We start from the raw sequence: 26869 nt of genomic DNA, 5'->3' as shown, positions 1-26869 counted from the left end.
GCTCCCGCCCCGTGCACGCGCCCGCCCTCCGCCCCCCGTGCACGTGCGCGCTCCCGACGGTTCCGCCCCCGATCCCGCCCCCCTTCTCTCCAATCGGCACATCGATGGCCGCCCACCCGCCTCCCAGAGTTGCTCCCACCCACCAACGATACCGGCCACCGATGTCCCGTGCAGAGAGGGCCACAGAGTGGCTCTCTCTGCATCGGATGGCCAAGGGGGGTTATTGCAGGATGCCTCCATATCGAGGCATCACTGCAATAACCGGAAAGCAGCTGGAAGCGAGCAGGATCGCTTCCAGCTGCTTTCCAGACCAAGGACGTACGCCACACGTCCTCGGTCATTAACTGAATTTTTTTTGAGGACGTGTGGCGTACGTCCTTGGTCATTAAGGGGTTAACCACGGACTTGTAATACAAGTGTGAGTTTCCACTTTACAATTATTATTGAAAGTTCAGGAATCATTAGTTACTGTGAGTCCACTATATATTTTTTTCACTTGTGGCTCGTAATACAAGTTCTAGCAATAAAAATATGTCTACCTCGCAATCGCGTTTGCGCTTCTCTCTGTAATGCTTGCACTCACCTTGTAAGCTAGGCCTTTATCTTCCATTTTAACTCTTTCCTTTCCCATCAAGCGCTACTCGTTTTTCTCTCTCTCTTTCAAACAAAAGTTCACTGAACATCCAGTAATGCAGCTGTAAAAATAATAATTGTAGAATTCTAATATAATACCGATTAATTGTACCTTTGGAGAAACAAAATGTCATTCATAAATGATATGTGCTAAATTCATTTCAGAACAGTGCCTGATATTTAAGGTTCTTATAAATCTTTCAAAATGGTAATCAAATCATCAGGCAACATTTATTAAAGAAGATTAAGTTAAAATGTGTGCAATACATCTTCCATGTAACATATCCTTTTATCTTGCACTTTATAGATTAAATTAATAGTAATGTCAATGCAAGAATAAAGCACTAAGGATGATAACATAATTTATGTTATTGTTAATTTCTACCACTTTAATTACCACTTCTGTCAATGTTGGCATATACAGCTGTCTATTGTATGCCAGGGCGTTGTAGGTCACAAGGGGTGTTATATACAAATGGAAGAGAATCATAACTGCCTATGTAGTCTTACTGGTTCTTTCAGTGGTGTTCAAGACCTAGCACTAAGTACAGAAAGTTCCTCAGCTACTTATCCAGTTCCTCAGGGGCACATGGAGGGAGATCTCCCTGTTAGTTTAGGCCACTTAATCCTGCACTTAGACTGCACTGAAAACCTTCAGTTTCTTAGCACTTAGAATACGCTGATTCCATTCCATTGTATTCTTCCCATTACCCTTCTTTTCTCTTTCCCTTGTATTCACTTTCCTCTTTTTACATTATGTATCTTCTTTTTTTTTATATATATTTTTATTGAGTTTTCACATAGTATAACAGTAATACAACGCACAATTGTAATCAGTTTAGACATGGTTACATAGCTTGTAACTTTTATAAACATTTGTATGTTAGTCATCCATAACAAAACATAATCCAGGTGTAATAAAGGTGATCGGTCACTGGTAATATATTGTTGCAGTAATAGTTATATAAAACGTTTTATTGCTATTTGTGTATTCATATTTATTGTCGAAAGCATGTTGATTTTGGATGGATTCCATATTAGCTAACTTATGGTGATCCATTCATAAAGGCGGGATAAGGGAGGGATGGGACCTAGGCAGGAGTGAGGAGGAGGTTAAGGAAAGGAGAGGGGAAGAAAAAAAAAAAAGGGGGATATCCAGACATTGCTATCTCTCATTGTAATGGCATCGGAAAAACAAGATGAGGAGATAAGGACTACATTATATGTAGTAGAGCATTAGAGGGGGAGGCAAGGTCGAGGGATTCGCATATTCCCCTAAATCTCTCACCACAATGGTGTGAGTTTTTGATACCCCCACCATATATGTAGGTTCGGAGCCTACTTCCCCACATCACCGTCCACATATAGGTGAAGCCGTCGGGTACATCTTAGTCAGTCTAAGGGGGTTCTATACCATTTTAATAAGAGTTTAATATATAACTCCAGCATAGTGACGCAGTGTACTGTTTTTTTTTTTTTGTCAAAATAATGGCTCTATCCCAGTCTTGGTCAGAGAAGGTAGTTTCTATTTCCTTGCTCCATGCTTTTATTTTCGAGTGTAATCTAGGGATAAGATCTGGGAGGAGAAGGTTATAATGTACCTTAAGAGGTTTAGATAGTTTAGACCCACCCAACCATCTGCACTCCCATAATGTGCCTTTCCTAATAACCTTTTGGGGAACCCCCAGGTTTTAAGGAAGCTCAGAACTCGGAAACATTCAAATGATAACCAAAGAGGAACTGGGTCAAATTGTGAAGAAACCGAGTTGAAATTGATTAAGGAGTCATGGTCATATAAATTGGCTATAATTTCAAGTCCTCCTGTTTTCCAATCTCCAGTGTGAATATTGATAAGGTCCCAGAATAAACATTGTAGGTGATGGACAGGAGACGGATGGAGAGCTATTAGGGATCGGCTTTGTAAATTCTGCCATATCGATAGGTTATCTTTTACTATTATATTAGAGATATTGAGGGCAAGACTTCTATCATTAGGGACCCATATGACGTCAGCTAATCCCAGTTCTGTGGGTAAGCTGGCAGCTTCTAAAAAGTACCAACCTGGTTTATCTCCTTTAAGACTCCATTCTGAAATATGTGATAACCTAGAAGCTTGGTAATAGGTCAAAATGTTTGGAGCCACGATTCCCCCTTTAGAATAAGGTCTCTGTAATGTATTATATGCTATCCTTGGCTTTTTGTTCTTCCAGATATAATTAGAAAATAATTTGTGAATTTTGTACAGGACAGAGTGTGGGATATTAAGTGGAATATGTCTAAACAGATATAATGCTTTGGGAAGGAGTGACATTTTAATTGAGGCAACTCTACCCAACCAGGATAGTTCTTTGAAATCCCATTTCTCCAGCAATATTTTGAAGTCTGCGAGCGTCATAATTACTGCGAGCGATATGGTCACTCTTTGTGCTCAAGAGAATTCATAAATGTTTAAGGTGGTGTGAGGACCAAGTGAATGGGTATAGAGATTGCAACTCTTTTATGGTAGGTTGTGCTATATATTGATAGGATATGCTTCAGTCTTTTTGTAATTGATTTTATAATAACTTATCCTACCAAAGTAGTCTATTAAGTGAAAGACTGCTGGCATGGAGGTTAATGGGCTAGTTAGTAGAAGGGTAACATCATCTGCAAATAAAACTAATTTCTCGGATGGTGTTACAAGAGGAACTCCAGCAATATCGTTGGATTGTCTAACTGCTTGTGCAAATGGTTCCATTACCATCGCAAAAATAAGTGGTGAAAGGGGACACCCCTGTCTTGTCCCATTGCAGATTGGGAATTCCGGGGAACAGAATCCCAACCCCCGCATCCGTGCATACGGAGCAGAATATAAGGCCTTAATTGGTAGAATGAAGGAATCTGGGAACCCAAATGAACGAAGAACCTCCCACAAGTACACCCATCTGAATCTGTCAAAGGCCTTCTCAGCGTCCAACAACAGAGCCAGCATTGGTATCCCCTTCCGCTGGGCTTCAGTGAAGATTGAAATCAGTCTTCTGGTATTATCTGGGCCTTGGTGGCCTGTCATAAATCCTACCTGGTCATAATGGATTATAATGGGCATGAGTTTCACTATTCTGTTTGCTACAAGCTTTGAATAAAGTTTAATATCAAGATTTATGAAGGCTATAGGCCGGAAGTTGCCACACTCTGAGTTTTCCCTGGTTTTGGTATTGGAATGATAGAGACCTCTAGAAATTTCTTCAGAACCTCATCTGTCTCCATTATTTCATTGAAAAAATCTCTTAGTGCAGGAGCGATTAGCACTCTTACGGCCAGATTATGAGTTTTGCGTTATGGCTGGCTTGCTACTAACTTGCAAGTTATTTCCACCACTCACCTTTAATAGTGCTGCTATTACAGGTTTGCAAAAATCTGCGTTTGTGGGCAATATAGCAGCGTTGAGCTCTATACCGCACACAAATACCAGCGCTACTTTGAACTGCTTTGACGTGCTCGTGCACGATTTCCCCATAGACATCAATTGGGAGAGTCGGCTAAAAAAAAAGCCTAACACCTGCAATAACGGAGCATAAACCTAACACCCTAACATAAACCTGAGTCTCAACACCCCTAATCTGCCACCCCCAATGTCTCTGACACCTACATTACACTTATTAACCCCTAATCTGCCACCCCAATGTCGCTGACACCTACCTACATTTATTAACCCCTAATCTGCCGCCTCCAATGTCACCACCACCTACATAAATTTATTAACCCCTAATCTGCCACTCCCAACATTGCTGCCGCCACTATACTATAGTTATTAACCCCTAATCCTCTGGCCTTCCACATCACTAACACTAAATAAATATATTAACCCCTAAACCTAACCCTAATCCTAACCCCCCTAACTATAATATAATTAAAATAACTATAAATAAAAATTACTATTATTACCTAAATAATACCTATTTAAGACTAAATACCTGTAAAATAAATCCTAAGCTAGCTACAATATTACTAATAGTTACATTGTAGCTATCTTAGGTTTTATTTTTATTTCACAGCTAAGTTTGTATTTATTTTAACTAGGTAGACTAGCTAGTAAATAATTATTAACTATTTACTAACTACCTAGTTAAAATAAATACAAATTTACCTGTAAAATAAAACCTAACCTGAGTTACACTAACACCTAACATTACACTAAAATAAAATAAATTAAATAAAAAAAATAAATTTATCTAAATTACAAAAAATAATAAACACTAAATTACACAAAATAAAAAAATAAATTATCAAAAATAAAAACGAATTACTCCTAATCTAATAGCCCTATCAAAATAAAAAAGCCCCCCCAAAAAATAATAAAACCCATAGCCTTCACTAAACTGCCAATAGCCCTTAAAAGGGCCTAGCAAGTAAATAAGTATTAACTATTTACTAACTACCTAGTTAAAATAAATACAAATGTACCTGTAAAATAAAACTTAACCTGAGTTACACTAACACCTAACATTACACTAAAATAAAATAAATAAAATAAAAAAAAAACATTTATCTAAATTACAAAAAATAATAAACACTAAATTACACAAAATAAAAAAATAAATTATCAAAAATAAAAACGAATTACTCCTAATCTAATAGCCCTATCAAAATAAAAAAAGCCCCCCCAAAAAATAAAACCCATAGCCTTCACTAAACTGCCAATAGCCCTTAAATGGGCCTTTTGCAGGGCATTGCCCCAAATAAATCAGCTCTTTTACCTGTAAAAAAAAAAAAATACAAACAACCCCACAACAGTAAAACCCAGCACCCACACAACCAACCCCCCCCCCAAATAAAAACCTACCTCAAAAACCTCCCCATTGCCCTGAAAAGGCCATTTGGATGGGCATTGCCCTTAAAAGGGCATTTAGCTCTATTTTACAGTGCCCAAAGTCCCTAATATAAAAATAAAATCCACCCAATAAACCCTTCAAAAAAAACTAACACTAACCCCCCAAAGATCCACTTACAGTTTTTGAAGACCGGACATCCATCCTCATCCAGCCGGGAGAAGTCTTCATCCAAGCGGCAAGAAGTCGTCCTCCAGAGGGGCAGAAGTCTTCATCCAGACGGCATCTTCTAACCTTCATCCTTCCGACGCGGAGCAGCTCCATCTTCAAGACATCCGGCCCAGAGCATCCTCTTCATACGGTCTCAGCCATACACTGAAGGTTCCCTTTAAGGGACGTCATCCAAGATGGCGACCCTTGAATTCAGATTGGCTGATAGAATTCTATCAGCCAATCAGAATTAAAGGGTAAAATATCCTATTGGCTGATGCAATCAGCCAATAGGATTGAGCTTCAATCCTATTGACTGACCCAATCAGCCAATGGGATTGAGCTTGCATTCTATTGGCTGTTCCAATAAGCCAATAGAATGCAAGCTCAATCCTATTGGCTGATTGCATCAGCCAATAGGATTTGTTATCCTTTAATTCCAATTGGCTGATAGAATTCTATCTGTCAATCGGAATTCAAGGGAAAACATCTTAGATGACGTCCCTTAAAGGGAACATTCAGTGTATGGCTGGGACTGTATGAAGAGGATGCTCGGCGCCAGATGTCTTGAAGATGGAGCCGCTCTGCATCGGAAGGATGAAGATAGAAGATGTCGCCTGGATGAAGACTTCTGCCCATCTGGAGGATGACTTCTTGCAGCTTGAAGACTTCTCCCAGCTTTGTTGAGGACTTCTTGCCGCTTGGGTGGGTTTTATTTTTGGATTAGGGACTTTGGGCACTGTAAAAGAGCAAAATGCCCTTTTAAGGGCAATGCCCATCCACATGGCCTTTTCAGGGCAATGGGGAGCTTAGGTTTTTTTAGGTAAGTTTTTATTTGGATGGGTTGGTTGTGTGGGTGGTGGGTTTTACTGTTGTGGGGTTGTTTGTATTTTTTTTACAGGTAAAAGAGCTAATTTCTTTGGGGCAATGCCCCTCAAAAGGCACTTTTAAGGACTATTGGCAGTTTAGTGTTGGCTAGAGGTTTTATTATTGGGGGGGTTATTTTGATAGGGCTATTAGATTAGGAGTAATTCATTTTTATTTTGATAATTTCTTTTTTTTATTTTGTGTAATTTAGTGTTTGTTATTTTTTGTAAATTAGATAAATGTATTTTTTTAATTTAATGTATTTAATTTTAGTGTAATGTTAGGTTTTACTGTAAGACAGGTTAGGATTTATTTCACAGGTAAGTTTGTATTTATTTTAACTAGGTAATTAGTAAATAGTTAATAACTATTTAATAACTAATCTACCTAGTTAAAATAAAAACAAACTTAGCTGTGATATAAAAATAAAACTTAAGTTAGCTACAATGTAACTATTAGTTATATTGTAGCTAGCTTTGATTTTATTTTACAGGTAAGTAATTAAAGTTAGTGGGTCTTAGGGTTACGTTAGGGTTAGGGTTAGACCTAGGGGTTAATAACTTTAGTATAGTGGCGGCGACATTGGGGGAAGCAGATTAAGGGTTAATAAGTGAAGTTAGCTTGCGGCAATTTGGGGGGCAGCAGATTAGGCGTTAATAACAGTAATGTAGGTTGCAGAGATGTTAGGGACAGCAAATTAGGGGTTAATAAGTGTATGTAGGTGGCAACAACATTGGGGGCAGCAGATTAGGGGTTAATAATATTTAACTAGTGTTTGCGATGCAGGAGTGTGGCGGTTTAGGGGTTAATATGTTTATTATAGTGGCGGCGATGTCCGATCGTCAGATTAGGGGTTAATAATTTTATTTTAGTATTTGTGATGCAGGAGGGCCTCGGTTTAGGGGTTAATAGGTAGTTTATGGGTGTTAGTGTACTTTTTAGCACTTTAGTTATGAGTTTTATGCTACAGCTTTGTAGCGTACAACTCATAACTACTGACTTTAAAATGCGTTAGGAATCTTGGCGGTAGAGGGTGTACCGCTCACTTTTTGGCCTCCCAGGCAGACTCGTAATACCAGCGCTATGGAGTCCCATAGAAAAAAGCCTTTACGAAATTTACGTAAGTTGGTTTGTGGTAAAGCCAAAGAAATGTGCGGGACACCTATACCTGCAAGACTTGTAATACCAGCGGGTGTAAAAAAAAGCAGTGTTAGGACCTGTTAACGCTGCTTTTTCACCTTACCCCAAAACTCCTAATCTAGCCGAGATTTTTTTAACTGGTCAAACCTAAGTTTCTTTTTACTTGTTATTTAGTTTTATTTTTTTATGTTCTTGATTCTTATTTCTAGATCTGCAGACTTTTACCTTTTTTTTTTGATCTTGCCATTGCTTGTACCAGGGAGTATACAATTTGTCCTTGTTTTTTCTTCACCTCTCCTGCAGTTTTGTAATTTGTAGAACTCAGCGTCTGATTAGGGGTTAATAAGTTTATTTTAGTGTTTGCGATGCGGGAGGGCCTCGGTTTAGGGGTTAATAGGTAGTTTATGGGTGTTAGTCTACTTTGTAACACTTTAGTTATGAGTTTTATGCTACAGCTTTGTAACATAAAACACATAACTACTGACTTTCAGTTTACGGTACAGATCTTGTAGTTATGGGCTATACTGCTCACTTTTTGGCCAGACAGGCAAACTCGTAATACCAGCACTGTGGAAGTCCCATTGAAAAAGGACTTTTTTAAAAGTGCGGTAGTTATGTTGCGTGACGGCCAAAATAGTGTGCGGTACAGCTATACCTACAAGACTCATAATAGCAGAGGTAGTGAAAAAGAGCCATAACGCTGCTTTTTCACTCATAACGTACAACTCGTTATCTAGCTGTTAGTTTCTTATAGAATGTGCCTGTGAAACCATCAGGCCCAGGGGCCTTGTTACTTTGTGTTTATTTTAATACATTTTCAATCTCTTTTTCAGGAGAATGGCTGTGTCAGGGAAGTTTTGTCCATCTCTACATTATGTATCTTCTAATTCCAATCTTTTTTTATTTTCTGCACATCCCTCCTTACCCTTTTACTCTTAACATTATAATACCTTTCTCTCTTTTCTTTGCCCTAGCCCTTTAAATCCTTCTAAATTCTCATAAATTCCAGTCTATTTTTCTCATCCCTTTCATTTCTATTTCACTTACCCTTCTTTTCTTAAATTGACACTGAAGTCAAAATTAAACTTTCATGATACAAAAAGCACAAAATTTTAAGAATTTTTCAAATTTACTTCCATTATCAAATTTTGTACAATCTTTTTATATGCACACATTTTTACAGCACCAGCTCTTACTGTACTGAGCATGTGCACAAGCTCAGAGGGTATACGTATACTAGTCTGTGATTGGCTGATGTCTGTCACATGGTACAGGGGGCTGGCAAATGGGAGAAAAAGTTAATTTGCCAGGAAAAAAAACATCTAAAGCTTTAGTGAAATTCAGAGTAGGTTTTATTGGATTGTCTTTTTATTATGCACTTAACCATTATGCAATTCTACTGTATTAGTGGTCATTTAACAAATGACTTACATTGTTCTTCTCTTCTTAGTTTTTACCTCTCCTCTGCACATCACAAAAAAATATGTTTATTTTACACAAATCCCTATAATAAAACCAGAGAAACTGATAATTTTGCTGTGGTCTCTTTATTATATAGATATAATAGAATTACACATTAAAATACATAACATTATTATAGCGTAATAAAATGCCCCAAATAACCTTAAAAAAATAATAAATAAAAACTTATACAACAACAATTAAATTTATGGGAGGTGAAAAGTGAGTTTAAAATCCTCCACTAAAAACAAAATGAAGAGAAAATTACAATGGGTTACATAATAAGTTATTTTCTCTACATTTTTTATTTAGTGGAGGATTTTAAACTCACTTTTCGCCTCCCCATAATTTTAATTGTTGTTGTATTTTGCCCAGAAATCAACTTTACCCAGCAGTGATTCAACCCTGTCTGCAGCAAAGGCTAAGTATTTTGAAGTGTCTTTAGAGGTCTTCTCTCTACATAGATAGGTCACTTACAGAGAATCACTTATTTTATACAAACAAGTTTTTATGCATTTATTTATGTACATTTAGTATTGCCTTTTTATATTTATCTCATTGTATGAATTATTTCGTTTAAAACTCTTTTAATGCATTTAGTAAAGTCTAATTAAATTATATTTTAACATTCATTTCAATTGGCTGTTGATTTTTTTATTATTTTTTTTGATCATTTACCTATCATTTGTTAAAAGATTATTTTTTTTTCCTTGATCATTTACCTATCATTTGTTAAAATATTTTTTTCATATGTATTAGGACATAATCAACTCATATATTTTTTTGACCTGCCCTTTAAGGCGCCCACAGTACTTGTTTTTTCACTTCAGTGGTTCAACCTACTCCCAGCTGATGCGTGGCAAAAACCACGAAACAGCTGTCCTGGGATTAGCTTGAATCACTGTACTAACCCTAGCTAAGCTTAAAAGCTGTGTAATACGGAGATGCTATGACGTAAAGGGAAGTCTGCCATAAAAAGCAGGCTAAAAGTAAAAAAGGGAGTCATTGTTAACCTCCTTTGAATATTTTACCCAGAATCCTTTGCTGCATTGGAAACAATGTATTCAGAGAGTTTCTGTGGGAAAAGCAAGTCTTCTGACTTGTCTAGATTTGTAAATGGGTTGTTACACAATGCATTATTTTCTCTATACAATATATATATATATATATATATATATATATATATATATATTCATCAACAAAAATATTTGCACCCCTGCATTTATGTCAGATAATGCACAACTTTGCCCAGAAAATAGTTACAATTACAAATGTTTAGGCATTCTTGATTTTATTACTTTTGTTTGTATTAGTATAAAACAAAAAAATGAAGGAAAAAACCCCCAAATCTGACACATTCCACGCAAAACTCCAAAAATGGCATGGACAAATTTATTGGCACCCTCAATTTAATATTTAGTAGCACACCCCTTGGAAAAAAAAAATTGAAATCAATCGCTTCCTGTAACCATCAATGAGTTTCTTATACCTCTCTGTAATTTTCGACCACTTTTCTTCGCCAACTGCTCTAGGTTTCTCAGATTGGAAGGGTTCCTTTTCCCAACTGCTGTTTTGAGATCTCTCCACAGGTTCTCTATGGGATTGAGATCTGGAATCATTGCAGGCCAGTTCAGAACTCTCCAGTGCTTTGTCTTACACCATTTCTGGGTGCTTTTTGACATGTGTTTTGGGTCATTGTCCTGCTGTAAGACCCATGACCTATGACGGAGACCCACATTTCTGACACTGGGCCCTACATTGAACCACAAAATTCTTTGGTAGTCTTCAGATTTCATAATGCCATGCACGCACCCAGTCAAAGCATCCAGTGCCTGAAGCAGCAAAACAACCCCAAACATCAGTGAACCTTTACCATGTTTGACTGTAGGGACTGTATTCTTTTCTTTAAAAGCCTCATTTCTTTTTCTGAAAACAGTAATATGATGGGCTTTACCAAAAAGCTGTAATTTTTTGGGTGGAGACCTAGGAGGACTCCACTGCTGACACAGAAACATAAAAAAGCCAGATTGGAGTTTGTCAAAATTTACCTGAGGAAGCCAAAATCCTTTTGGGAGAATGTGCTGTGGACAGACAAAACAAAATTACAGCTTTTTGGTCCATAGCGTCCTTTTTCATTCTGATGGAGACGTATAGTGCAAGTTGACACATTTTTACCCTGTGCCTGAAGGTCAGCTTGAATTTGTCTGGAAGTTGATCGAGGTTCTTTATCCACCATTCAAACAAATCCTTTGTTGCAATCTTTGATACATTTTTCTCTTTTGTCCACGTCCAGGGAGATCAGCTACAGTGCCATGGGCTTTAAACTTCTTGAGAATGTTGCACACAGTGGACACAGGAACATTAAGATCTCTAGAGATGGACTTGTAACTATGAGATTGCCCATGCTTTTTTCCACAATTTTTGTTCTCAAATCCTCAGACAATTCTTTACTGCTCTCGCTCTTCTCCATGCTCAGTGTGGCACACAGAGAAACACAACAGAAAGGTTGAGTCAATGTTTCCCCTTTTAAACTGGTTGCCAGTGTGGTCTCTATATTGTCAGCACCTGTTAATTGATTACAGGTGAGTTTAATTACAAATTACAGTAGTATCACAAACTTGGAATGCAATTATTTCTTACAATTTTGAGAAGGTGACAATCATTTTGTCCAGTCCATTTTTGGAGTTTTTTGTGGAATGTGTCAGATTTGGCTTTTTTTTCTCCACTTTTTTTGTGTCATACCAATACAAACAAAAGAAATAAACATCAGAATGCTTAAACATTTGTAATTGCAACAATTTTCTGGGCTAAGTGGTACATTATCTGACAGAAATGCATGGGTGCCAATACAATACAAGATATATGAAGGCACTCAGTGGTCTTTTCAAAATGTATTGAATGAAATAAGCGTGACGTTTCGGGGGACACACTCCCCTTCCTCAGACTTGTCCCTGAAACGTCATGCTTATTTCATTCAATACATTTTGAAAAGACCAGTGAGTGCCTTCATATATCTTGTATATTTAACCCGCTGGTTCCCTGGCAGCTGTGTATTAGGTGAGAGTTCTCTTTTCTGGTTTTCTGGACTTTATATATATATATATACACATACTTGAAAACGAGAGAAATCTCAATGTATCCTTCCTGGTAAAATATTTTATAAATAAATATATTTTAACACAGACACTGGCACAGTAATTGTAATCTGCCTATCTCTGTGTTAAAGAATCTGCTGACACACTGATGCACTGGTTGTAAACTGCAGCAGGACACGAATCAAAGTGACCTTCAGCAAGGTCAAATAAAATTCTGCAATCTGGTCACAAATAAAGTGACAAATTATTACAAAAATATCACAGCATGGAAATCCATTTTAGTGGGGAAAAGATTGCACATAAAAAAAAATAAAAAAAAAATAGATTTGTATATTATTTTGTCTTTTACATTTTGACCTATTTAATTTTATATATTTCTGCTTGTTCTTGTTTTGTGTCATTAACCAGAATCTAAACTTGTATTGATGAGCACAGAGGCAATAGCTGAACTGCTGGTTCAAGGTATCCCCTAAGGACGCTGTCCAATACTGGCAGTTATCTGGAAACATCAAATATTAGCTTGCTGGCACTAAACCCTTAAGCAGTATCACTCTGCTTTTCAATCTCATTGGGTAAATAAACTAGGAATTAATAAACCCAAATTTACCTCCTCCTCTCTGCATGATGCTATTATACATTGTACACATCAATTTAGTGATTCTTGCAATTACATTTTCTGGAATCAGCTAGTATCTTAGATGACTCTGATCGTGCAGGAAGGCTTGCCTCATTCATGTTCAACTTTATTGGAAAAAAAGCATTGTCAAGAGAATCTCAGTTCCAATCACTTCCCACACAATGGCCTTTGACATTCAAGTCTGTGTCAGTGGAAATTAACTCAATATAGTACTGCATCTGAAGTCATCTGTCTTATCTCCTAAAGATATATAACCTGCAATGTTTTGTTTGCACATTGTAATCTAGTTATTTGCAAGATAAAGCTGTTCTGATGTCTGCAATAAGTGCAAACAGCATAGGCATGTCATGTTAACAGCAGTATTCTTTGAAAAGTGTAAATGTCAAAATCATTTTTTTGCAAGGTGCTTAAAATAAAGTTGTCTATCAGGAGGAGCATTAGTGGTGGTGCAGATCCCTTGCATTTTCAGAAACTGTACTGGAAAGCTTCACTAGATATATGATAGCGAAAGAGATCTGTTCCAGCTTGTAATGTTTTATAGCCCTTTCTCTGTTTGCAAGAGGTGGAGTTAACACAACATTTCAGGAAAGCAGGGTTACACATTATGTCAGCTGTTCAATACAGAGAGATGCTAAAGTTTACGGCCTAGATTATGAGTAGAGTGCAAAATTGTACTTTCGCAAGCATAATATTTGCGCTCCACTAAGTAATAACAGCGCAAAAATATGTGCGCTGGTATTACAAGTAGGGTTGCCACCTTTTGCCCAGAAAATTCCTGGACACTTTTTAAATGGGGGTGGAGAGGGCGTGGCTTTGGGTGTGACATGGGCGTGGCTTAGGGCGTGGCTTCTCACAGCCTCATATGATAACATTTTTACAATTTTGGTTTGCAATTAAAAAATTGAGTATTATAGTGATTACTAATAAAGTACTAAGTAAACTATAATATATGAAAGGGACATGAAACCCAAAATAATTATTTCATGATTCAAATAGGATACAATTTTAAAAAACATTACGATTTTCTTCTATTATCTAATTTGCTTCATTCTTTAGATAGCCTTTGTTGAAGAAACAGCAATGCTCATGGGTGAGCCAATCACACGAGGCATCTATGTGCAGCTACCAATCAGCAGCTACTGAGCCTATCTAGATCTGCTTTTCAACAAAGGATATCAAGAGAATGAATCAAATTAGATAATAGAAGTAAATTGGAAAGTAATTTAAAAATGCATGCTCTTTCTAAATCATGAAATAAAACATTTGTGTTTCATGTCCCTTTAATACATTCTGTTACCATTACCAAATACTACCAGTTAATTCTTTTTCACAATATATATTTATTTATTTAATCCCCAAAAAATACATTTACTAAACATAAACTTTTATTAGTGGGGCTTTTTTTATTGTTATTATTGCAAATTGTATTTATGTACTCCTCCTTTAAATGTATTCCTTTTCCAATAAATACCTAAAAAAAAAACAACTATATCTCTCTCTCTCTCTATATATATATATATATATATATATATATATATATATATATATATATATATATATATATATATATATATAAAACCAATAACCAAGCAGGGTATAATAAAACAGGAGAAGCATTTTTTTTCCAAAATTATATAATTATAAAACAAATAAATATATATATATTACCTAGAAAAAAACTGCATGTGGTCATTAGAGAACAAATTTGGAGAAGCATTTTTTTACAAAATTATATAGACAAGACATAATTATAAATCCAAAAAAACAAGACATTATATATATATATATATATATATATATATATATATATATATATATATATATATATATATATATATATATATAATTAAGTCCATTATAATTGATCAACACTGGCTCTATTAATATATATATATATTTATTTTTTTAATAGAGCAGGTGTTGATCAATTACAAAGGACTTAATTATATAAGCCAATCAAACAAGACTATATATATATATATATATATATATATATATATATATATATATATATATATATATATATTTATTTTTTTAATAGAGCAGCAGCCAGCAGGTAATCAACTCTCTAAGCAGGTAATAAGAAGAAGGCAGAGGAAACTGTTTTTTTTGTAAAACAAATGAAAAAATATATATTTTACCCAGAAATGTTTTTATTCTGTTAATTTGACTTGTTAAAGCAGCCAGGGCCACCTCTGTCGACAACACTGCCGCAGTCACTCGCAGTTGCAGCAGCGCAGCCCCGGCGGACCCACACACCACCGCACCACCTGTTCTCTTCTGCTGACTATTGCGAATTTGCGAAAGTGCAAATTTTAGGTCACATGACTGGGTGGGACTTGGGTCCATGGGAGACGAGCCTGACGACTGATTGGACCATGATCCATCTCCACCATGACATCATCATGCACACTGCAGCCTGTCAGCCAGGGCCTCCTGGCTCTGCCTCCTCAGGTCTGGTCTGGTCACGTTTGAGAACCCCACTCCTCGTTTTCAACTATTTTCCCTCACATATTGCCCTGGCAACCCCAGCCAGCAAAGTTTATTTTTAAAAAAAGCAGCAGTGTTGTTTTGTGTGTGACATGGGAAGTTGGGCATGCCGGGGCATTGTAGCCTAGTTCCGGGACACGGGACATACAGTCCTAGACCGGGATTGTCCCGGTGATACCGGGGCAGGTGGCAACCCTAATTACAAGTAAAGCACTCTTCCATAGACTCCGATGGGAGCCTCATTCTCATGCCGTGAGACATGGCAAATAATCTAGAGCAGTGTAGCGAGTAAGTCACGCAGCGTTGAGCAGCAAATATAATTATATATGTATATATTCATATACATATATATTTTTAGTGTTTATTTTTGTATATATATTTAAAGTAAAAACACTGTCCCCATAGACTTCAATGTAAAAACACTCCACATACCCTAACTTTAACCCCTTATAACTGCTTTGTGCAGTTTTTTTCCACAAAAATAAAGATGCTCATATTTTTATTTTTTTTAAAAAAAGGAGCCGTACACTTTATTTTGGGGGCAATTAGGCACATTTTTTAAATTTACCAGAGGTCTGATCACTCCTTAAAGGGCCATAATACCCAAATGTTTAAACACTTGAAAGTGATGCAGCATAGCTGTAAAAAGCTGACTAGAAAATATCACTTGAACATCTCTATGTAAGAAAGAAAGATATTTTACCTCAAAAGTTTCTCAGTAGCCACATCCCATTGTAAAGGACTTCTAAGCAGCATATTAGTATGTCTGTCCTGGGACAGCCGAAAGGATGAGCCTTGTGCACTCTCATCTTATTTCACCAATCAGGTAAATGAAGTTTACTATGAAATCTCATGAGAGTTAAGTGAAATCTTATAAGATCACAGTAAAAGAGTTCATGACCTCAGCAATGCTGATGCTGATTGGCTGCTGTTCATTTCTTCATTTTTTTTATTTTTTTTTACCTGCAGCTGGGCAGCAGCGGAGTATAACTTTTTACACAGAACTTACTCTGCTGAGCTGAGGAGATTGTGAGGTAAAATATCTTCCTTTTTTACATAGAGATGCTCAGGTGATATTTTCCTGTCAGCTTTTTACAGTTATACTGCAGCAGTTTCAAGTGATTTAGCATATGAGTATTATGTCCCTTTAATTGCGCTAAGCGCAAAGTGCTCCCACGAGCTCACAGGACCATGAACCAGCTACTTTTAATGGCTGGTTATTTAACGTGCGTCCATAAACAAACAAATTTGTCCCTTTACCGGCGCACATAAAATAGCACTCCACTTGTAAATCCAGCTCAATATAAGATAACAGTGAGGTTAAAATAATAATATTTTATCTTGCAAACAGGAGATATGACAATGTCATAATTACATAGTTCATCTAAAAGACCATTAGTTAATTACCGTAAGAATAATTTAAGAAGAGTAATTCAAAGATAAGGTTTACTTTAGAGATTGTTGTGTTTCTGAAAAATAATTACAATTATCATTCCCTCCTCATCAAAATAAAGAAAATTAGGCTTTGTTGCCCCATAAAGGGCAGATAATCAGAGCTTGTTTTTTTCAGTTTGATTATGAATATGTAAAAGTTATTCATGCGTGTTAATGTACAGAAGGAATCATGCCACAAATCATTTGTGTATTATTGTGACGTAAGCATGCGTACATATATCATTTGTGACATTGTGCTTGTTTGCAAAAATTTAAATCTTGTAAATATTTAAAATTCCATGTGCCTGCACAGCTTTCAGAGGATGCTTAGACTGGAAGCATCTGGGTCAACACTTCTAACAGCATAACAAAAACAAAAATAAACTGCAGTTATTGAATAAATAGTTTATGTATCTAGAATATTGAACTGCATTTCAAACCTAAAAATCAAAATCTGACCCTTTAAACGTATTATTGCTACACGCATTTCTATTATTTCCTAAGCCCAAATGTGTTTGCCACCAATGCTTATTCTGTATGGTGATACTTGATAAGAAAGTAGATGCTTAGATTACAATTGTAGCACAAATATATTGGTGTTATTGAGCGCTATCACTATCAGAAGAACTCATTCCGGGTGAGAGGTCAGCGTTGAGGCACTGTGCCAGGCGGCTGAGGCTCAAATTTACAGGAGCCGACTGTTGCGGAGGTATTATTGAACAGCAAAAGCTACACTACAGAAAAGGGCAATAAAAAAAAACAAATAAACATACTTTTTGTTACTAAACTGGGTACTGGCAGACAGCTGCCATTACCCAAGATGGCGCCCATTAAGGCAGAGGGGGAGGGTTAGAAAGCTGTTTGGTGGGGGATCAGTGAGGTTGGGGGCTAAGGGGGGATCCTACACAGCAGCATATGTAAATATGCCACACACAAAAAAAAGCGCCCAAATATAGCTTTTATTTTAGTACTGGCAGAGTTTCTGCCAGTACTTAAGATGGCGGGGACAATTGTGGGGTGGGGGAGGGAAGAGAGCTGTTTGGGAGGGATCAGGGGGTCTGATGTTTTAGGTGGGAGGCTGAGCTCTACACTAAAGCTAAAATTAACCCTGTAAGCTCCCTACAAGCTACATAATTAACCCCATCACTGCTAGCCATAATAAACGTGTGATGCGCAGCGGCATTTGGCGGCCTTCTAATTACCACAAAGCAACGCCAAAGCCATATATATATGCTATTTCTGAAGAAAGGGGATCCCAGAGAAGTATTTACAACCATTTGTGCCATAATTGCACAAGCTGTTTGTAAATGATTTCAGTGAGAAACCTAAAATTGTGAAAAATGTAACGTTTTTTTTTTTATTTGATCGCATTTGGCGGTGAAATGGTGGCATGAAATATACCAAAATTGGCCTAGATCAATACTTGGGGTTGTCTACTACACTACACTAAAGCTAAAATTACCCCTAAAAGCTCCCTACATGTTCCCTAATTAACCCCTTCACTGCTGGGCATAATACATGTGTAGTGCGCAGTGGCATTTAGCAGCCTTCTAATTACCAAAAAGCAACGCAAAGCCATATATGTCTGCTATTTCTGAACAAAGGGGATCCCAGAGAATAATTTACAATAATTTAAGCCATAATTGCACAAGCTGTTTGTAAATAATTTCAGTGAGAAACCAAAAGTTTGTGAAAAAGTGAACAATTTTTTTGTATTTAATCGCATTTGGCGGTGAAATGGTGGCATGAAATATACCAAAATGGGCCTAGATCAATACTTTGGGATGTCTACTAAAAAAAATATATATACATGTCAATGGATATTCAGAGATTCCTGAAAGATATTAGTGTTCGAATCTAATGTAACTAGCGCTAATTTTGAAAAAACAGAATTTATGCTTACCTGATAAATTACTTTCTCCAACGGTGTGTCCGGTCCACGGCGTCATCCTTACTTGTGGGATATTCTCTTCCCCAACAGGAAATGGCAAAGAGTCCCAGCAAAGCTGGCCATATAGTCCCTCCTAGGCTCCGCCCACCCCAGTCATTCGACCGACGGACAGGAGGAAATATATATAGGAGAAACCATATGGTACCGTGGTGACTGTAGTTAGAGAAAATAATTCATCAGACCTGATTAAAAAACCAGGGCTGGCCGTGGACCGGACACACCGTTGGAGAAAGTAATTTATCAGGTAAGCATAAATTCTGTTTTCTCCAACATTGGTGTGTCCGGTCCACGGCGTCATCCTTACTTGTGGGAACCAATACCAAAGCTTTAGGACACGGATGAAGGGAGGGAGCAAATCAGGTTACCTAAACGGAAGGCACCACAGCTTGCAAAACCTTTCTCCCAAAAATAGCCTCAGAAGAAGCAAAAGTATCAAATTTGTAAAATTTGGCAAAAGTGTGCAGTGAAGACCAAGTCGCTGCCTTACATATCTGGTCAACAGAAGCCCCGTTCTTGAAGGTCCATGTGGAAGCTACAGCCCTAGTGGAGTGAGCTGTGATTCTTTCAGGAGGCTGCCGTCCGGCAGTCTCATAAGCCAATCGGATGATGCTTTTAAGCCAAAAGGAAAGAGAGGTAGAAGTCGCTTTTTGACCTCTCCTCTTACCAGAATAAACAGCAAACAAGGAAGATGTTTGTCTGAAATCTTTTGTAGCCTCTAAATAGAATTTTAGAGCACGGACTACGTCCAAATTGTGTAACAAACGTTCCTTCTTTGAAACTGGATTCGGACACAAAGAAGGTACAACTATCTCCTGGTTAATATTTTTGTTAGAAACAACCTTAGGAAGAAAACCAGGCTTAGTACGCAAAACCACCTTATCTGCATGGAACACCAGATAGGGCAGAGAACACTGCAGAGCAGATAACTCTGAAACTCTTCTAGCAGAAGAAATTGCAACCAAAAACAAAACTTTCCAAGATAGTAACTTAATATCTATGGAATGTAAAGGTTCAAACGGAACCCCTTGAAGAACTGAAAGAACTAGATTTAAACTCCAGGGAGGAGTCAAAGGTCTGTAAACAGGCTTGATCCTAACCAGAGCCTGAACAAATGCTTGAACATCTGGCACAGCTGCCAGTCTTTTGTGTAGTAAGACAGATAAAGCAGAGATCTGTCCTTTTAGAGAACTTGCAGATAATCCTTTCTCCAAACCTTCTTGTAGAAAGGAGAGAATCTTAGGAATTTTTATCTTATTCCATGGGAATCCTTTGGATTCACACCAACAGATATATTTTTTCCATATTTTATAGTAAATTTTTCTAGTTACCGGTTTTCTGGCCTGAACCAGAGTATCTATCACAGAATCTGAAAGTCCACGCTTCGATAGAATCAAGCGTTCAATCTCCAAGCCGTCAGCTGGAGGTAGACCAGATTTGGATGTTCGAATGGACCCTGAACAAGAAGGTCCTGTCTCAAAGGTAGCTTCCATGGTGGAGCCGATGACATATTCACCAGGTCTGCATACCAAGTCCTGCGTGGCCACGCAGGAGCTATCAAGATCACCGAGGCCCTCTCCTGATTGATCCTGGCTACCAGCCTGGGAATGAGAGGAAACGGTGGAAATACATAAGCTAGGTTGAAGGTCCAAGGTGCTACTAGTGCATCTACTAGAGTCGCCTTGGGATCCCTGGATCTGGACCCGTAGCAAGGAACCTTGAAGTTCTGACGAGACGCCATCAGATCCATGTCTGGAATGCCCCATAATTGAGTTATTTGGGCAAAGATCTCCGGATGGAGTTCCCACTCCCCCGGATGGAATGTCTGACGACTCAGAAAATCCGCCTCCCAGTTTTCCACTCCTGGGATGTGGATCGCAGACAGGTGGCAGGAGTGATCCTCCGCCCATTGAATTATTTTGGTCACTTCTTTCATCGCCAGGGAACTCCTTGTTCCCCCCTGATGATTGATATATGCAACGGTCGTCATGTTGTCTGATTGGAACCTTATGAATTTGGCCTTTGCTAGTTGAGGCCAAGCCCTGAGAGCATTGAATATCGCTCTCAGTTCCAGAATGTTTATCGGGAGAAGAGACTCTTCCCGAGACCATAGACCCTGAGCTTTCAGGGATTCCCAGACCGCGCCCCAGCCCACTAGACTGGCGTCGGTCGTGACAATGACCCACTCTGGTCTGCGGAAGCTCATTTCCTGGGACAGATGGTCCAGGGTCAGCCACCAACGGAGTGAATCTCTGGTCTTTTGATCTACTTGAATCATTGGAGACAAGTCTGTATAATCCCCATTCCACTGTTTGAGCATGCACAGTTGTAATGGTCTTAGATGAATTCGTGCAAAAAGAACTATGTCCATTGTTGCAACCATCAACCCTACTACTTCCATGCACTGCGCTATGGAAGGACGAGGAACAGAATGAAGCACTTGACAAGAGCTTAGAAGTTTTGATTTTCTGACCTCTGTCAGAAAAATCCTCATTTCTAAGGAATCTATTATTGTTCCCAAGAAGGGAACTCTTGTCGACGGAGACAGAGAACTTTTTTCTATGTTCACCTTCCATCCGTGTGATCTGAGAAAGGCTAGAACGATGTCCGTATGAGCCTTTGCTTTTGACAGGGACGACGCTTGTATTAGAATGTCATCCAAGTAAGGTACTACTGCAATGCCCCTCGGTCTTAGAACCGCTAGAAGGGACCCTAGCACCTTTGTGAAAATCCTTGGAGCAGTGGCCAACCCGAATGGGAGGGCCACAAACTGGTAATGCTTGTCCAGAAAGGCGAACCTTAGGAACTGATGATGTTCTTTGTGGATAGGAATATGTAGGTACGCATCCTTTAGATCCACGGTAGTCATAAATTGACTTTCCTGGATAGTGGGTAGAATCGTTCGAATGGTTTCCATCTTGAACGATGGTACCCTGAGAAATTTGTTTAGGATCTTCAAATCCAAAATTGGTCTGAAAGTTCCCTCTTTTTTGGGAACTACGAACAGATTGGAATAAAATCCCATTCCTTGTTCCTTTATTGGAACTGGGTGTATCACTCCCATCTTTAACAGGTCTTCTACACAATGTAAGAATGCCTGTCTCTTTATTTGGTTTGAGGATAAGTGAGACATGTGGAACCTTCCCCTTGGGGGTAGTTCCTTGAATTCCAGGAGATAACCTTGAGAAACTATTTCTAGCGCCCAGGAATCCTGAATATCTCTTGCCCAAGCCTGAGCAAAGAGAGAGAGTCTGCCCCCCACTAGATCCGGTCCCGGATCGGGGGCTACTCCTTCATGCTGTTTTGTTAGCAGTGGCAGGCTTCTTGGCCTGCTTACCCTTGTTCCAGCCTTGCATCGGTTTCCAGGCTGGTTTGGGTTGTGAGGCATTACCCTCTTGCTTAGAGGATGCAGAATTAGAGGCCGGTCCGTTCCTGAAATTGTGAAAGGGACGAAAATTAGACTTATTTTTAGCCTTAAAAGACCTATCTTGTGGAAGGGCGTGGACCTTTCCCCCAGTGATGTCTGAAATAATCTCTTTCAATTCTGGTCCAAATAGAGTTTTACCTTTGAAAGGGATGTTAAGCAATTTTGTCTTGGATGACACATCCGCTGACCAAGACTTTAGCCAAAGCGCTCTGCGCGCCACGATAGCAAACCCTGAATTTTTCGCCGCTAATCTAGCTAATTGCAAAGCGGCATCTAAAATAAAAGAGTTAGCCAATTTAAGTGCGTGAACTCTGTCCATAACCTCCTCATATGAAGTCTCTCTACTGAGCGACTTTTCTAGTTCCTCGAACCAGAACCACGCTGCTGTAGTGACAGGAACAATGCACGAAATTGGTTGTAGAAGGTAACCTTTCTGTACAAAAATCTTTTTAAGCAAACCTTCCAATTTTTTATCCATAGGATCTTTGAAAGCACAACTATCTTCGATAGGAATAGTAATGCGTTTGTTTAGAGTAGAAACTGCCCCCTCAACCTTAGGGACTGTCTGCCATAAGTCCTTTCTGGGGTCGACCATAGGAAATAATTTCTTAAATATAGGGGGGGGAACAAAAGGTATGCCGGGCTTTTCCCACTCCTTATTTACTATGTCCGCCACCCACTTGGGTATAGGAAAAGCATCGGGGTGCACCGGAACCTCTAGGAACTTGTCCATCTTGCATAATTTCTCTGGAATGACCAAGTTGTCACAATCATCCAGAGTAGATAACACCTCCTTAAGCAGTGCGCAGAGATGTTCTAATTTAAATTTAAATGTCACAACATCAGGTTCAGCTTGATGAGAAATTTTTCCTGAATCTGAGATTTCTCCATCTGACAAAACCTCCCTCATGGCCCCTTCAGATTGGTGTGAGGGTATGACAGAACAAATATCATCAGCGCCCTCTTGCTCTTCAGTGTTTAAAACAGAGCAATCGCGCTTTCTCTGATAAGTAGGCATTTTGGATAAAATATTTGCTATGGAGTTATCCATTACAGCCGTTAATTGTTGCATGGTAATAAGCATTGGCGCACTAGATGTACTAGGGGCCTCCTGCGTGGGCAAAACTGGTGTAGACACAGTAGGAGATGATGTAGTATCATGTTTACTCCCCTCATCTGAGGAATCATCTTGGGCAATTTCATTATCTGTGGCAGTACTGTCCTTACTTTGTTTGGACGCTATGGCACAATTATCACATAAATTTAAATGGGGAGACACATTGGCTTTCATACATATAGAACATAGCTTATCTGAAGGCACAGACATGTTAAACAGGCTTAAACTTGTCAACAAAGCACAAAAAAACGTTTTAAAACAAAACCGTTACTGTCTCTTTAATTTTAAACAGAAAACACTTTATTACTGAATATGTGAAAAAGTATGAAGGAATTGTTCAAAAATCACCACAGTGTCTTAAAGCATTAATAGTATTGCACACCAAATTTCAGAGCTTTAACCCTTAAAATAACGGAACCGGAGCCGTTTATAAATTTAACCCCTATACAGTCCCAGCTATAGTCTTTGCTGAGACCCAACCAAGCCCAGAGGGGAATACGATACCAATTGACGCCTTTCTAGAAGCTTTTCCAGCAATTTTTAGATCCTCACACATGCATCTGCATGCCCTGCTCTCAAAAAACAACTGCGCAGTAATGGCGCGAAAATGAGGCTCAGTCTATAACTAGGAAGGCCCCCTGACTGGAAAAGGTGTCTAACACAGTGCCTGCCGTTTAATAAACGTTCCCCAAGTTTATAAATGCAAATTGTCAGCCGAAATCTGAATAAAATGCCCAAATAAAGCAATCGATTTAGCCCATAAAAATGTCTACCAGTTTTTTAGCCCATAATAAGCCCTTTATTCTGTTTGTTTGACTAAGAAAATGGCTTACCGGTCCCCATGAGGGGGAATGACAGCCTTCCAGCATTACATGGTCTTGTTAGGAATATGGCTAGTCATACCTTAAGCAGAAAAGTCTGCTAACTGTTTCCCCCAACTGAAGTTACTTCATCTCAACAGTCCTATGTGGAAACAGCAATCGATTTTAGTTACTGTCTGCTAAAATCATCTTCCTCTCACAAACAGAAATCTTCATCCTTTTCTGTTTCAGAGTAAATAGTACATACCAGCACTATTTTAAAATAACAAACACTTGATAGAAGAATAAAAACTACATTTAAACACCAAAAAACTCTTAACCATCTCCGTGGAGATGTTGCCTGTGCAACGGCAAAGAGAATGACTGGGGTGGGCGGAGCCTAGGAGGGACTATATGGCCAGCTTTGCTGGGACTCTTTGCCATTTCCTGTTGGGGAAGAGAATATCCCACAAGTAAGGATGACGCCGTGGACCGGACACACCAATGTTGGAGAAATAATGGTTTGGAAATAGCAAAGTGCTACTTGTATTTATGGCCCTATAACTTACAAAAAAAGCAAAGAAGATGTAAACATTGGGTATTTCTAAACTCAGGACAAAATTTAGAAACTATTTAGCATGGGTGTTTTTTGGTGGTAGTAGATATGTAACAGATTTTGGGGGTCAAAGTTAGAAAAAGTGTGTTTTTTTCCATTTTTTCCTCATATTTTATAATTTTTTTATAGTAAATTATAAGATATGATGAAAATAATGGTATTTTTAGAAAGTCCATTTAATGGCGAGAAAAACGGTATATAATATGTGTGGGTACAGTAAATGAGTAAGAGGAAAATTACAGCTAAACACAAACACCGCAGAAATGTAAAAATAGCCTTGGTCCCAAACGGACAAAAAATGGAAAAGTGCTGTGGTCATTAAGGGGTTAAATATATACATACACACACACACACACACACACATATATATACATATATACTGTATATATTATTATTATCAGTTATTTGTAGAGCGCCAACAGATTCCGCAGAGCTAAATTTATATATTTATATGATATACACATATATATATATATATATATATATATACACATATATATATATATATATATATATATATACACATATACAAACACACATATATATATACACACACAAACACACACACATATATATATATATATATATATATATATATATATATATATATATATATAAATAGCATTTGCTTCTGAGTGAATAACTGCTAACTGCATGTGTGATCACATGTACTTAGATAAGAACAGGTTATATCTAGTAGTGGAAACAGAAAAATGCTATCTTGTATATATGGTTGCAGCTTAGGATATTCCTTGAGCAAGAAAAGATGATTTTTATTTATTCCACAAATGTTAGTAAATTGCCTACTATACAGAGTAGAAAAAGTAAGCTTATACCCAGAATTGCCGTTCATTACTGTTTTATTTTGGGATATCTTATAGGAGGTTTTTCAGAGCTAAAAAGGAAGCGTGACTCAAACATTTTTCACTATAAACTCCTGATAGCTGCATATCTTTCAATTTAGATACATGGTGCAAATAAGTGTCTGTATCTAAACAGTTCTGACATGAACTGCCCCTTAGGAATTGCTCTTTACAGATTTCTAGATTGACTGCAATCAAATCGTAAAATGATAATTCCAGCCACCTATTTTCTTAATACCTCAACATCCACAAGACCTTGGGTTTAATAAAATTGAATAAATCATCCAAAAAAGAAATAGCGGTTTTGGAAATATAATAAGTAAACAATTTTTTTTTAACATTATCATTCAAAAATGTAGTGAACTGTAAGATGCTTTACTCATCGGCACATCTATTAATTTATTATTATCAGTTATTTGTAGAGCGCCAACAGATAACGCAGCCCCATTTACATGGCAAAAAAAAAATGTATGTTATCTTGAAAACAATTTGATCCAACAAAAATCCTAAAAAAAAAAATCAAAGATATAATTTGGCATAAGCATATTTTCATAGAAAAATAAGTTATTTTAAAAGAAAATAATTGTGAGTGAGAAAAAATACAATACATGGACGTAGAAACTAAATAAAGATTTCATATAAATTGGTATACAATTTTAACATCAATTTAAACACTTGCAATCAAGGGCATGGGGGATACAAGAGTATATAGTGGTGACATCAACAGTCACATATTCCTCAAACCATTTAAAACCATCTAACTTCCTCAAAAGCTGTTTGGTGTCATGTAGATAATCAGAAATACCCATAACTACTGGCTGTAGCAAATTATCCACTAATTCACCTTGTCTTTCTCCCAGGGTTCCTGCCACAAAAATGATGGTTCTACCTGGGGGACAGACAAGGGACTTGTGGATTTTGGATGTTTGAACATTGACACTTTTGGATTTTTTTTAAATAGATATCCAAATATGGAATTATCATAATATCCTAAAGATACAATCTCCAATAGTAGCATTCTAGATCCTGCTTAAGATTTGATTTTGTATTAAAGCTATATAACTATATATCATAGTCTTTAAATTGCTGATAATCCTCCTGAGTATAGAAATCCCTGTCCACAACCGCAACTGAGCCAGACCCACAAGAAATGTCTTTTTTTTTCTCACCATCTGTGCCCCAAGTGATATTTTATAAATAAAGTGGGCGGACCCTTTCTGTCTCAAAGAATGGTGATGTGTCTTCCTTAGGAAACAGTAGGGATCACTGCCTAATCAAAAATCTGCTTACATTGTTAGTGTTCCAATTAGCCAATAGAATGAC

The sequence above is a fragment of the Bombina bombina genome, chromosome 11 (assembly GCF_027579735.1).
Source record: "Bombina bombina isolate aBomBom1 chromosome 11, aBomBom1.pri, whole genome shotgun sequence".
NCBI classification, from domain to species: Eukaryota; Metazoa; Chordata; class Amphibia; order Anura; family Bombinatoridae; genus Bombina; species Bombina bombina.
Note: the sequence above shows the minus strand (reverse complement) of the source record.